The sequence below is a fragment of the Oncorhynchus clarkii genome, chromosome 1, assembly GCF_045791955.1.
Source record: "Oncorhynchus clarkii lewisi isolate Uvic-CL-2024 chromosome 1, UVic_Ocla_1.0, whole genome shotgun sequence".
NCBI lineage: Eukaryota > Metazoa > Chordata > Actinopteri > Salmoniformes > Salmonidae > Oncorhynchus > Oncorhynchus clarkii.
The window spans coordinates 24,572,514-24,587,063 of NC_092147.1; the positions used below are offsets into that span (position 1 = coordinate 24,572,514).

The 14,550-nt window shown below is 42.9% G+C and overlaps 1 pseudogene; it reads right to left on the reverse strand.

Moving 5' to 3' along the window:
- Positions 1-92: 92 nt before the first annotated feature.
- LOC139368855 (DNA topoisomerase 1-like) overlaps positions 93-14,550 on the reverse strand; it is a 44,460-nt pseudogene continuing 30,002 nt past the window's right edge.

The following is a 14,550-nucleotide window of genomic DNA, read 5'->3' on the forward strand; positions in this document are numbered from 1 at the left end:
AGCCTGATAGAGCAGAGGATTAAACCTGCCTCCTAGTCTTTACATTTAGGTAGAACTAGAGGGTAGAGGCTGACTTAGAATGTAAAGTCATGTCAATAGCGCAGCCAAACTTCCCTCTGAGATTTGTTATATTTTGTCCAGAAGCACCTCCATGTTCTTACACCTATGAGGAGGGCAAAACAATGTGAGAAATAATGTACAATATTAATAACAGGATAATAATATATGAATTTCAATTGCATGTGAAGACATTGAGGTGTCAGTGTTTGATGTACATACAGTGTCATATTTCAGACCTGTGTGCGCCCTCACCAGGCAATGCTGATTCATGGGTCCAGGTAAGTTGAGTTTGGAGGTGCCCAGGGGAATCTGCTTGTTCTCCTGTCTGGGGCCTGAACCTCCATCTTCATAAGCTTCTACTCACAACGCTGCACAGCCTTCTTACGCTCCACCACCCTAAACACACACACAGAAAGGAGTGTTCAGTCAGGATATCGTCTTCCCTTTATGAGCAATAGTATTCAGTCTGTCTGCTACCAGTAAGGGCCACTCATGCCTGCAGCTTGCCGTCTGAGCTGTGAGCTTTGACCTCCTTGGACAGCTTCAGCTTACTCTTGGCCAGTGCCGACTGCTCACTCCTGCCGACAATCTGGAAGTGTTAAATGAAGAGAGAAGACAGACTGAAGTAAATGTTGAGCTAAAATAGGACATGACAACGTATCACCACTTTTTGTCTCTATCAAATATCTGTTGGTCCCTTCACCTTGGACTGGAGGTTGGCCTTAGACTGACCAAAGGTGTTTGGCGGCGCCCGCTGGTGGTTACACAGAACTGCAACCGCTCGGTTGGCTCTGTTGTAGGAGAGCAGCTTCTCTGCCAGGTTCTGTCACTGTGGAGCAACATGGGAATAAAGGAATATGAATGGTGTTAATACAGATATGTAAACAATAACTGACTAAGATCAAATCAAATTGTATTAGCCATGCACTGAATACAACCGGTGTAGATCTTTCAGTGAAATGCTTACTTACGAGCCCCTAACCAACAATGCAGTTAAGAAAATATATGGATAAGAATAATAAATAAAAGTAACAAGTAATTAAAGAGCAGCAGTAAAATAACAATAGCGAGACTATAAAGGGGGGTACCGGTACAGAGTCAATGTGCGGGGGCACTGGTTAGTTGAGGTAATATGTACATACAGTGCCTTGCGAAAGTATTCGCCCCCCTTGAACTTTGCGACCTTTTGCCACATTTCAGGCTTCAAACATAAAGATATAAAACTGTATTTTTTTGTGAAGAATCAACAACAAGTGGGACACAATCATGAAGTGGAACGACATTTATTGGATATTTCAAACGTTTTTAACAAATCAAAAACTGAAAATTGGGCGTGCAAAATTATTCAGCCCCCTTAAGTTAATACTTTGTAGCGCCACCTTTTGCTGCGATTACAGCTGTAAGTCGCTTGGGGTATGTCTCTATCAGTTTTGCACATCGAGAGACTGAAATTTTTTCCCATTCCTCCTTGCAAAACAGCTCGAGCTCAGTGAGGTTGGATGGAGAGCATTTGTGAACAGCAGTTTTCAGTTCTTTCCACAGATTCTCGATTGGATTCAGGTCTGGACTTTGACTTGGCCATTCTAACACCTGGATATGTTTATTTTTGAACCATTCCATTGTAGATTTTGCTTTATGTTTTGGATCATTGTCTTGTTGGAAGACAAATCTCCGTCCCAGTCTCAGGTCTTTTGCAGACTCCATCAGGTTTTCTTCCAGAATGGTCCTGTATTTGGCTCCATCCATCTTCCCATCAATTTTAATCATCTTCCCTGTCCCTGCTGAAGAAAAGCAGGCCCAAACCATGATGCTGCCACCACCATGTTTGACAGTGGGGATGGTGTGTTCAGCTGTGTTGCTTTTACGCCAAACATAACGTTTTGCATTGTTGCCAAAAAGTTCAATTTTGGTTTCATCTGACCAGAGCACCTTCTTCCACATGTTTGGTGTGTCTCCCAGGTGGCTTGTGGCAAACTTTAAACAACACTTTTTATGGATATCTTTAAGAAATGGCTTTCTTCTTGCCACTCTTCCATAAAGGCCAGATTTGTGCAATATACGACTGATTGTTGTCCTATGGACAGAGTCTCCCACCTCAGCTGTAGATCTCTGCAGTTCATCCAGAGTGATCATGGGCCTCTTGGCTGCATCTCTGATCAGTCTTCTCCTTGTATGAGCTGAAAGTTTAGAGGGACGGCCAGGTCTTGGTAGATTTGCAGTGGTCTGATACTCCTTCCATTTCAATATTATCGCTTGCACAGTGCTCCTTGGGATGTTTAAAGCTTGGGAAATATTTTTGTATCCAAATCCGGCTTTAAACTTCTTCACAACAGTATCTCGGACCTGCCTGGTGTGTTCCTTGTTCTTCATGATGCTCTCTGCGCTGGGCGGGGCGGGGGCAATGCAAATAATCTTGGTAGCCATTTGATTAGGTGTTCAGGAGTTTTATGGCTTTGGGGTAGAAGCTGTTTAGAAGCCTCTTGGACCTAGACTTGGCGCTCCGGTACCGCTTGCCGTGCGGTAGCAGAGAGAACAGTCTATGACTAGGGTTTCTAGTCTTTCACAATTTGACCTTGCCCGGTAATACATGAGCTCACTGGTCATTACAAGATCGAGTGGATGGTTTTAATTCAGGCCATATATACAGAGCAGGAGGCAGGAAGCCCTCTTGTCCTTGGTTGTGACCTCAAATATGTAAGGGGGTGGGCTAATGTTTGACCAGACCACCAGGGAGAACTCTTCTGTACCTCCACCGACCCATCTCCTCCCCCATCCAGATCATCTGCACGTGCACCTGCTTGCCTTTTGAGCACATGCACACATATGATTTAATTGCAGGTTGCTATCCACACTGTAAACAGATTTAATATCAGTGGCAATCCAGCGAGTGCCACCTCTATCAACAGAAACATCCCACTATGAGGATGGAGGGAGAGGGATACTGGGCCCCAGCAACACAGAGGGACTAACACGCTGAGAAGAAATCGGCGAGCATACTGACTGAACACAGCACATTTGGGACTGAGAATCACAAGTGTTCTATAGCAATGAATGACTGCTAACATTAAGAGACAGGACATCAGACACAGATCCATAGTGGGATCTTCCAGGAGTTCTAAACAAAGCATTTTCATTCACAGACGTTTGAATAGGTTGAGGGACGTGTGGTAAAATAATGGTATAAAACAGGTGCACCTGTAAGGATGGCATGTAAATGTATATGTGGTGTTTGGGGGACAGACTGTTGGACAGCTGTTGGAGCTGCTCCTGCACGGTGATGGATACCTTAGCAGTCAGGCCGGGCAGCAGGGAGGGACGACAGCCACGTATTCAACAAGCCCGCCTGGAGGGAGGAGAGGCAAATACACGTACGTGTGACACGAGGACTGGAACGAGACAGGTGTGAAAAGGTATGTCCTGAAACACTAGATGGCAGTATAATCCTGAGGTTTTTGAACTGCAGTCAACAAAAAATGAAAATAGAAAATACTGCCATCATCATTAAAAGTAAGGAGCAGATTAAAAAAGGCCATCTTATTACTTTCCGCTGACTTAAATGCAATTCTAAAAGTATCAGTGTAGGTCTAATCTGCCAAAGACAAGAATTACATTTCCATTAACTGCACCACCACACAGCAAGGACTCTCCTCTCCAATAACAAGCTATGCTTGGAGGTTAAGAGCAGGGGTCTACAGCTGTAATGACACATACCCCAACATAATTGCATGGGCGTCACATAGGCGTGTATAGATAATGAATTAACCAAAGCAATCCCAGTGAGATCCTACACTACAGTGTTGTGGAGGAAGAGTAAAGGTGGTATAATGAAAATCTAAAATCTCATCAGACAGACCTGGGACAATCAGGACACACCCTCCCTCCCCCTCATACAGAGAGGCTGCTGGGTGGTGAGAAAGACCTTCCTTCCCTTCAACTCCTTACCCCCTCCGTTCCACACCCACTAGGGGAGCCCATTAATCCCAGGATATATCTGCATGCTTTATGAATCTCTGGCCATGTCCCCATACTTGCATTCTAAATAGGCATTTTATGTATGCGGAAATTTAAAGTTTTATAGTATGTGATATTTCGAGAATGCTGTAAATGCCAGGATGTTATATTCATTTCAGCTTGTCATCTAGTAGAATTCGGCTGCACCCTTCTTAGGAAGAGAATAGTCTTTCCAGACTCACGTTTGTTTGACAACAGAAGATAATCAGCTGTAGCCAAATGAACGAATGGCGTGAATCAACGCAATTGTGCATTAGATGGCGCATTCTCAGGATGGGTGAGCCCATATTTTTAGAGTAGGCCAACTTTTAGAATTTACAATGTTGTTCTAGACATTCAGTTAGCCTACATAGCATTGTTTAAATATTCCCCATGTAATGTTAATGGGGAGCTAAGATGGCTGCCATAGAATGTTGTAGTGTCATGTAAATTAATCATAACTCTGGTGTGGGTAGCCAAAGACCTGAATTTTCGTGTCATATGACCATAGCACCGGTTCCAATCCAAGGGCCAATGCCCTTTTAGCAAACTCCAGGCGGTGCTATGGTCAGATGACATGAAAACAGAGCTCTTTGGCCATGCACACCAATGGTGGGTTTGGCCATTGAAAGAATAATGCATATGCAAAAAATACCTCATCCCTACTGTAAAATATGATGTTGGATCTTTGATGTTATGGGGCTAATTTTTCTTCCAGTGGTCCTGGGGCCCCTTGTTAAGGTCAACGGCATCATGAATTTTACCAAGTATCAGAACATTTTAGCCAAAACTTTGTTGCCTCTGACAGGAGGCTGAAACTTGGCCGCAAGTGAATCATCCGGCAAGACAATAACCCCAAGCACACATGCAATTCCACAAAGGTTAACCACAAATGGTTAATTGACCACAAAATCAACATTTTGCAATGGCCAGCTCAGTCTCTCTGGACTTCAATAGGGCTGGAAAGCTTCTGTATGGAGGAATGGTCTAAGATCCCTCCCAATGTGTTTTCCAATCTCTTTTTTTTAAGGCTTAGTGTCCTTATCCTGACAAGGGGAGGGTGCTGGAGCTACGAAAACAAGGGATCCAATCATTTTGACCCCTTTTTTTTCCAGGTTTGTTTTGTTAAAGGCCCAGTGCAGTCAACTTGATTTTCCTGTGTTTTACACATAGTTCCACAAGATGAGGGCAGAATAATACTGTGAAATTGTGAAAATTATTTATGATGCCCTTTTAGTGGAAGAGCTGTTTGAAAAGACCGCCTGAAATTTCAGCCGTTTTGGTGGGATGGAGTTTTGGCCTGCCTTGTGACATCCCCAGGTGGTAAATTAGTTAAAAGACCAATAAAAAAGAGAGTTGCAGACCTCTCTGCCAATTTACAGCTAATTTTCAGTTTTCCCCGCTCCACTCAGACCATTTGTTGCTTGAGATAATGCTCTTTTACTAAGAAGCTATTGTTCCTTTTTACCATTTTAATTAAAATAATCACAGTAAGGTACTTAATTGTTACCAATAAATAATTTTATATTGACATAAAAAACACCTGCATTGGACCTTTGTATTAGTATCAAATATTACAATTGTAAAAAATGTAGATAAAATATAGCTCAGTATTTGTATTATTTATTTTATAAAGTATTTTTTTCTCATCTTTATCAAAGGATCCAATAATTCCGGACCCCTCTGTACCTCAGCCTGGCCTGATGGTCAGCTACTGTCACAAGGGTTTGAGAAGTTGGTGGTGGGATGCTAAGAGAATCTCCACATTACACACTGAATAAATAATGTTTGAACAAACCATGTTTGAACAAACCATTCTGATCGTACTCACTCAAGTAGCAACGGTGAGTCAGACATGTACTGTACTGCTGTTACTTTATATAGGCTACTGTATATGCACACTGACAGTCACTGACACACTCACACAGACCCTTGTACTGTCCACAACAGATAGATAAATAAGGTCTCAAGCCCGGCCCAGCTAAACATGGCAGAGGGAAAGCATTCATTAGAGCTTGCACCAATTTCCTCCTGTGGCTGGTGCTTAGACCCTCTCCCAACTTCTGACCTGGCCTTTCAAAGTGTTAATCAGCCTGACTCGGAGCAGCGATTAACATTCCCCCCTCCAACATGCCCCTCCATTTCCTGATGTGCCATAGGTCACGAAAGAGACATCCCCTTCTCTGTCCGTCAACTCCTCCGCCTCTCGCCTCTCAGGAGTGGATCACAAGCATGTAATTTCGCACCAATCATAGCAATAACCTGCCTCACTGCCTGGCGACACCGCCTGCCTGAGGGAGGGGTGAAAGGACAGAGGATTTATGTATAATCCACCCACCCCTAGATCCGCCTCTTAACCTTCCCTCTCTCCATATCAGGCACAGGATAGGCTGGGAACATCAGGCTACAGTAGACTGAGGCTACAGGCAAAAACATAGATGGATGGAGATTGTTCTCTGAGGCTAGATTCACACCTGTGGCTGTTATGGTCACTCACTGGGCTTTACTGTATCTTTAGGCTACAGACATCTACAGCGCAGCAACACAGACAACATGCTGTGAGGGATGTTTGTTTACATGTTGAGATAAACAAGCCAGACTGGTTCCCGTGTGACTCACGTTGAGGCGATCAAACAGGTCATCTCCAGGCTCCTTATTCTCCATGAACACCTGAATAAACCAAATAAGGTCAAGAGAGAGAGACAGGTTTTAAATCCTACCCTGTCCTAGACCTCCAGACCTCCAGCCCAGACACACAGATGCTCACATCTAGTCTACACACTGATCATGACAGGAGAGCCCAGGGCTGTCTAACCTGCTCCTTCAGCTCACAGGGGAGACAGAGAGTGATGGAGGAAAAAAGATCTGCATCAATTATATTTTCCAAGAAGTCCTGTTTTCTTCCTGCTCTAAATAAACCAGCTAAAATATGCAAGGAACTAATTAAATGGTAACAGATGTGTTGCTTTTTAAAACAGACCGATTTGAATGACAATTTATCCTTGAGCCAATACTAAATAACTAAATAGGGAAATAAGAGACTTTGATGAATGTGTGAGGATTTAGAAAGATTTATTCCAGACTCAGTGTCTGGAGTGGCGCAACAGAGAGCTGACAGCTGATTGATCAACCAATGTGTTGGGAGTCATCAGGAAGGACCTGAAAATATGGCAACAATCTGCACTCATCACAGGCTGTTTATGCATGAACAGATGTCTAAGACACAGCAGTATGCTGGTTCAACATTCAAAATGCTGTTTAGATGATACGCAAAGTGACCGGACACAGACATACACTTCACAATGCAGATGCTGGCAAGTGTAGATTGGTAGATAGGTAATCATGTAATCTGGCTATCCAACACTTTGCATTGCAATTCATCACTCTCTCCCATGGAGCTGGAATGAGAAATCATTCTATTCAATCTGACATTTACCAGCTATCCCTTTCCCTCAGAATAAACAAACAAAAATATTCAGGACACTAATACTAATTCATTGTAACTAATGTGTTGCTTTTAAATACTCATTTCAATAATTACACCTTCTGCCAGAAAACAAAAAATGTTGGCTGTCAGAGGCATTGTTTCCTATTCCTCTTGGAGATAGCATAGCTGAATCCTGACACCCCCCAGCTAATGTTGTTTAGCCTCATTTTCACACTGACAGACAGCTGCTTGGCAGAACAGAATGAAATCAGGCGAAAATCGCCCTTCATTTTGTTTTTGTGTCAGAATTACTTTGACTGACAGATTCAATATTGGGCCTGATGGGATAATCAATTAAAGTGTGAATAGACATTTGTTTGGATGCATTTCTCCTTCCTCAGTAGTTTATCTTGAACATGTAAAGCAGTCATTTGGGTTTGAGTGTTGGCATATTCCTCAATTGAAAAGTATTGGAGGAATTACTGCAACATTTTGTTATGAAGAGCAACCCTAGAAGTGAAACTCCTTTTGCATAATCCCCATCAAATTGATCTGTCAATTATTTCTCTAAAAATGATTATTAAACTACTAACTTTCATTTGAACTCTTGACTTTAGAAGTTTGAAGTGAGCCTGTTCCAACAGAAGCAAACACTAGTGGTTAAATCAGAGAAATGTAAATGCTGGCAGCGACACAAATTAAATCTAAAATGATACCCTCCAGGCATGTCTCTCTCCCTGGGGCTCTCTCCCTGTCCTCCACCCCAGGGCACCTACTCTGAGCAGACAGCTCAGTCTGAGGGTGCTGCTGGCCTTGGCTGATTCTGAAATGGCAGTGCCTGGCCAAAACTAGTTGTATATAAGGAAAGGTAATAGAGTGCCATTTCAGACGCATCCCTTGTAACAGCTAGTGGTGCGGAGGCTGTTGGCTACTTACCCTCGGTGACGGGAACCTTATTGTAGTAGCAGATAAAGTCTTTACCCAGAAAGTCAAACTCCACCACACTGTCCTTGTCCTCTAGCGTGTCGTGGATGGTGATGTGCTACACCCTCAGGGAGAAGCAGCCCACCGTGTCAGCCGTCTCGTCCTTCTTCTTCTCGTTACCTGCTCTCAGCTGGAGGAAACAGCAGCAGGGGGAGGACATAGGATATGGTCTGGCAGAATGGGGTGATTTTCTCTTCGATGTGGTCTAATACCCATCAACCTGTGTATGGCAGAGGAGTGTCCCTGGCGGGTCCCCATCTGTATGAACTTGAAGGTTCTGCTGGCTGATCGCATCCACACAGCTCTTCAACACAGAGCCTAAGGAACACTATCGTCACATCATTGTCTTTACATGGTCTCTCCACACCCATGTTTCATTACATTACATGAGCTTCCAGGCAGTGCTTTCTTATTCCATTCAGAAGCCTTGCATTTGCTACAACCGAGGGCCAATATTCAATCATAACCCTTTCAGTATTTCATGAGATTGTGGTTAAAACAATGTATTCATAGTTATGTGTTTAGTAGTTCACTTCTTCCACAAGTGTCTAGCCTGAAGGCTGAAGAAATTTGGCTTGGCCACTAAGATCCTCACAAACGTTTACAGATTCACAATTGAGAGCATCCTGTTAGGCTGTATCACCTCTGGTACGGCAACTGCATTGCCCGCAACCGCAGGGTGTGGTCTGTCCAACGCATGGGGCGGCAGGGTAGCCTAGTGGTTAGAGCGTCGGACTAGTAACCGGAAGGTTGTGAGTTCAAACCCCCGAGCTGACAAGGTACAAATCTGTCGTTCTGCCCCTGAACAGGCAGTTAACCCACTGTTCCCAGGCCGTCATTGAAAATAAGAATTTGTTCTTAACTGACTTGCCTGGTTAAATAAAGGTAAAATAAAAAAAAATAAAATAAATAACCGGGGGCACACTACCTTCCCTCCAGGACACCTACAGCACCCGATGTCACAGGAAGGCCAACATATCATCAAGGACATCAACCACCCGAGCCACGGCCTGTTCATTCCGCTACCATACAGGTGCATCAAAGCTGGGACCGAGAAACTGAAAAATAGCTTCTATCTCAAGGCCATTGTTAAATAGCCACCAGTAGCTGGCTACCACCCGGTTATTCAACCCTGCACCTTAGAGGCTGCTGCCCCATATACATAGACATGGAATCACTGTTGACTTTAATAATGGAACACTACTCACTTTAATAATGTTTACATACTGTTTTACTCATTTTATATGTATATACTGTATTCTATTTTACTGTATTTTAGTCAATGCCACTCTGACATGGCTCACCCTAATATTTATATATTCCATTATTTTAGACTTTTAGATTTGTGTGTATTGTTATGAACTGTTAGATACTACTCTACTGTTAGAGCTAAGAACACAAGCATTTCGCTACACCCGCAATAACATCTACTAAATATGTGTTTGTGACCAATAACATTTGATTTGATTTGTTAAATGTCTAGTGGAGAGAGGCAGTCAGAAAGGGTGACATTATGTTTGCATAGTAGAGTAGCGCTAGCCAGCGGCTGCTTAATTAGCTATCCCCTCACAATCTCACTGTTGCCAAGGCCACATCGTCATGGCGACAAACTGTGGAATAACTTAACCTTCAAAATAAAGAACTGGGTGATAAGAGGATGGAGGAAGGGAAGAGAGAAGGAGATGTGAGAGTACCAGGAGGCTGGGAGTTCAGGAACTAGCTATGTTGATTTTAATGGCCACAAACACACAATGGAGAGAGAGAAGGATGAGGAAGCTGGGCGATGAAGAACCAGAGAATCACAGAAACTAGTACTGGTTAATTTCCTTCTCTGTCTGTCCAATGGCAGAATGCTGTAACACCACAGAATTTCTAAACACAGAGACCCAACATCACAAGACTAGCGGGAACATTTTTTCGATTCAGACTCGGCAGACCAGAACGGAGTTTGAGTCAAGGAGAGAAGTGAAAGATTCTTCCTTAGTTGTTAATTTTCTCGAAAGGTATAAAGGTACAACCTAGATTTGAGCCAATGTCTTAAGTATCTGAACATGTTATAACTCCAACCTCATGAAAGTGACAAACTGACACTTTTTCGTTTTCAGCAGTGCCTTTGATTTGACGGCCTGCACAGGCGCAATTATGCACGAGACAACTGTTAGACCCGATGACACTTTTCTGCGCATGAGCTTAGCTAGCCAACGTCCCCATGACATCGCCTACAAGCGTGATCGGGGATTTCTATTGGTGAAGCAGTTTCTAAACATCTTCATACTAAAACCATCTTTGCTAACACCCGGTGTCAGGAATCCTTCAGAAATGTTTAAGTAAAGTAGAGGAAAATACTATGAAAATAGGAGTTGAATGGGTAGGATAGCGATGGAGGAGAGTGGGCTGTGTATTCTAGTGTAAGCCTATGTTTAACCTTGTTGTTAATCTCTATAAGACTCCAGGGAGATGGAGCAGAGCAGACTATCGCCACAGTGGAGATAGAAGGCCGGATACAGAGTGGCTTTACATGTTCTGTACACACCATGGTCAAAGCCCAGTTCATCTACCTCTGATCTCTCAGTAGCAGCAGCAGCAGTACCAGCAGCACTATGTTTACCCAACCAGTCATAGTGCACGCTTCTCTCACTAAGCAGTGGCGGGGAGATGGCAACATGAATCACAGGCACACCATACATGCCCATATGCATGCAAAACACCTCTGATTCATTACGCCATACAAACCACGTAACACGACAAAGGTGACAAATTGCACCAAATCACACGTTCCTCTCACGCAACACAAAATAAAATAGCTTCTAAACTCGCCGATACTGACGTGCTCCCCACAGACCTCTGCTTAAAAATCAAAACAACTGTTCAGAATATTCAAAGCTTCAGAAGTTCACAGTGCGACTTCTAGGCCAATTCAAACAACTATTCAGAAGCTCAGATCACACCCGCAACATAAACTCACATGGTTTCCTCTATTCAAAATGTTGTGGTAAAATAGAATACAACTCCTACGACAAAATAAAATAAACACCTACAGATGCAGAACCCAACCATAATGGCCACGCAATGTTCAAAACAGAACCAACTTAAATAACTGAAGCAATTTTGAGATTGAATGTAATCATTTTCCTCACTGTATGAATGAATGTGTTTGAATGAATGGAGGGTCATGGGTCATGTCATGTTCAGGACAATGGGAGACTAACAACTACAGTAGCCTTGAGTTTCTGATTCAGCTTTTTTACCCATGAAAATGCCACAAGGCTGGGAACATTATGAAATGTAGGCTACTGCGTGGGAGGGGCTGGTCCAACTCAAGGTGTCACAAAAAATTGCACCCCCCTCCCCAACGTAAACATTTTTTCACATGACCCTCCCCTTGTACTGTAAAATAATTGCACCCCCTCATAGACTTAACTGCAAATAATGTTTACGACCACAAATAACAATTACTTTAGCCACCCTGTGTTTATAAACGTGGATATCGACTTTGCCACGTCAGCATGCTTTTATGGCAGAGTCGCTGCCACACAGGGCAACGGGACAGAAGGCTGAGGGTTCCCCGACCATCATGGACTAGCTCACTCTCCCTGCCCACTTCATTAGGGGCGGCAGGTAGCCTCGAGGTTAGAGCGTTGGGCCTGTAACCAATACTTCACTGGTTTGAATTCCAGAGCTGACAAGGTGAAAAAATCTGTGCCATTGAGCAAGTCACTTAAGCCCAATTGCTCCAGGGATGCTGGAAAATGGTGACCCTGGCCATGACCCCACTCCCTATGGATGTTTCAGGGGGGTTGGGATATGCTAGACAACTATAGGACTAAGCACCCCCCAAATCGTCAGTAGGCCTACACCACAATCAGAGCTGGCTGCAGACAACAATCAGTTTTTCAACATTTTGATGCAATATTTATAATTATATAAAATATCTTAATTTAAAGATTCAATCATGGTCATTCTTACTGACAGTTGTGGCAGCTTTGTGTGATGTATTGCTGTCTCTACCTTCTTGCCCTTTGTGCTGTTTTCTGTGCCCAATAATGTTTGTACCACATTTTGTGCTGCTACCATGTTCTGCTGCTGCTATGTTGTGTTGCTACCTTGTTGTTGTCATGTTGTGTTGCTACCATGCTCTGTTGTCATGTGCTGCTGCCATGCTATGTTGTTGTCTTTATGTACTGTAGTGTTGTCTCTCTTGTCGGGATGTGTGTTTTGTCCTATATATATTTTTATCTATATTTATTAATCCCAGCCCCCGCAGGATGCCTTTGCCTTTTGGTAGGCCGTCATTGTAAATAAGAACTTGTTCTTAACTGACTTGCCTAGTTAAATAAAAGTTAAATACAAATACAAATAAACATGAAATTAATTTTCCACCAACAAGTTTCTGTGCCAATGCACCACACAACCAATAAACAAAGCATACTGACTTTGGGTGCTTCAATATCATGGTTTGAGTTTTCAGCACCAGAATAAATAGACCGTCAATCTCGACAAACAGAAAATACATTCCCTCCCTAACTTGAAGCCCTACCCAGTATCAAAGCATTGGCTTGACAATCTCCGAATGTCATTGAACTTTTTATTTTTTTGCAGAGGTCTCTTTCCATTCATCAAATGGCCGCTGATTACTTTATTTATCAATAGAAGAAAAATACATACACTACCGTACACAAAAAGTACACAACAATTTGGGGTCACTTAGAAATGTCCTTGCTTTTGAAAGAAAAGCACATTTTTTGTCCATTAAAATAATTGATCAGAAATACAGTGTAGACATTGTTAATGTTGTAAATGACTATTGGTGTTTGGAAACTACAGATTTTTAATGGAATATCTACATAGGCGTACAGAAGCCCATTGTCCGCAACCATCACTCCTGTGTTCCAATGGCACGTTGTGTTAGCAAATCCAAGTGTGTTTAAATGGCCAATTGATCATTAGAAAACACTTTGGCAAATAGAATGAAACATTCAAATCACAGCGCTTTTGCGTGGTTATTCAAATGACATTTTCACCGTAGCCTAGAGTAGAATGTTGTACTCACTTGAGAACGATAATGCAATTATTAATTGCATTGTGGTGTTGTAGGCTAGTCTAGGTAGGATAGGGGTAATGTCCCTAAACAAGATCAATAGGGGAGGTTTTTGAGCTACGTGTCTCATGTCTTCAAATATCAAATCAAATTGTATTTGTCACATGCGCCAAATACAGCAGGTGTAGACCTTACTGTGAAATGCTTACTTACAAGCCCTAACCAACAATGCAGTAACCAAATGTAAAGAAAACAAGAACAATAAATAAAAGTTACAAATAATTAAAGAGCAGCAGTAAAATAACAGTAGTGAGGCTATATACAGGGGGTACCGGTACAGAGTCAATGTGCAGAGTCGATGTGCGGGCGTTAGTCGAGGTAATTGAGGTAATATGTACATTAAAGTGTTATTAAAATTATTAAAGTGACTATGCATAGATAATAACAGAGAGAAGCAGTGAGGGGGGGGGGGGGGGGCAATGCAAATAGTCTGGGTAGCCATTTGATTAGATGTTCAGGAGTCTTATGGCTTGGAGGTAGAAGCTGTTTAGAAGCATCTTGGACCTAGACTTGGCGCTCCGGTACCTATTACCATACGGTAGCAGAGAGAACAGTCTATGACTAGGGTGGCTGGAGACTTTTTACAATTTTTAGGACCCATGCCAAATCTTTTTAGTCTCCTAAGGGGGAATAAGTTTTGTTGTGCCCACTTCACGACTGTCTTGGTATGCTTGGACCATGTTAATTTGTTGGTGATGTGGACACCAAGGAACTTGAAGCTCTCAACCTGCAGCCCGTCGATGAGAATGGGGGCGTGCTCGGTCCTCCTTTTCCTGTAGTCCACAATCATCTCCTTTGTCTTGATCACGTTGAGGGAGAGGTTGTTGTACTGGCACCACATGGCCAGGTCTCTGACCTCCCTATAGGCTGTCTCGTCGTTGTTGGTGATCAGGCCTTCACTGTTCTTTCATGATCAATAATGCAATTGGCCTCTCTGCTGCCTATCAGCGATTCCTATTGATTCTTGTGGATCCCTATTGAAAATTGATGC